The following is a 963-nucleotide window of genomic DNA, read 5'->3' as shown; positions in this document are numbered from 1 at the left end:
TCACCTTTGCCTTTAGCTTCTCTTCTTTACTCAGCTATTTCTAAGGCCTCCTCAGGCAACAGTTTTGCCTTTTTGCATTTCTTTTTCTTGGAGATGGTCTTGATCACTGCCTTCTGTACAATGTCACGAACCTCCATCCATAGTGCTTCACACACTCTATCAGATCTAATCCCTTGAATCTATTTGTCACTTCCACTGTATAATCATAAGGGATTTGATTTAGGTCATACCAGAATGGTCTAGTGGTTTTCTCCACTTTCTTCAGTTGAAGTCTGAATTTGGCAATAAGGAGTTCATGATCTGAGCCACAGTCGGCTCCTGGTTTTGTTTTTGCTGACTGTATAGAGCTTCTCCATCTTTGGCTGCAAAGAATATAATCAGTCTGATTTCAGTATTGACCATCTGGTGATGTCCATGTGTAGAGTCATCTCTTGTGGTGTTGGAAGAGAGTGTTTGCTATGACCAGTGTGTTCTCTTGGCAAAACTCTGTCAGCTTTTGCGCTGCTTCATTCTGTACTTCAAGGCCAAACTTGCCTGTTACTCCAGGTATCTCCTGACTTCCTACTTTTTCATTCCAGTCCCCTATGATGAAAAGGTCATCTTTTTTTGGTGTTAATTCTAGAAGGTCTTGTAGGTCCTCATAGAACTGTTCAACATAAGCTTCTTCAGCATTACTGGTTGGGGCATGGACTTGGATTACTGTCATAATGAATGGTTTGCCTTGGAAACAAACAGAGATCATTCTGTCATTTTTGAGATTGCACCCAAGTACTGCATTTCGGACTCTTGTTGACTATGAGGACTACTCCATTTCTTCAAAGGGATTCTTGCCCACAGTAATATTTATAATGATCATCTGAATTAAATTTGCCCATTCCAGTGCATTTTAGTTCACTGATTCCTAAAATGTTGATGTTCACTCTTGTCATCTCCTGTTTGACCACTTCCAATTTACCTTGATTC

Source organism: Bison bison, unplaced genomic scaffold, assembly GCF_000754665.1.
Source record: "Bison bison bison isolate TAMUID 2011002044 unplaced genomic scaffold, Bison_UMD1.0 scf7180017864300, whole genome shotgun sequence".
Classification (NCBI taxonomy): domain Eukaryota; kingdom Metazoa; phylum Chordata; class Mammalia; order Artiodactyla; family Bovidae; genus Bison; species Bison bison.
Note: the sequence above shows the minus strand (reverse complement) of the source record.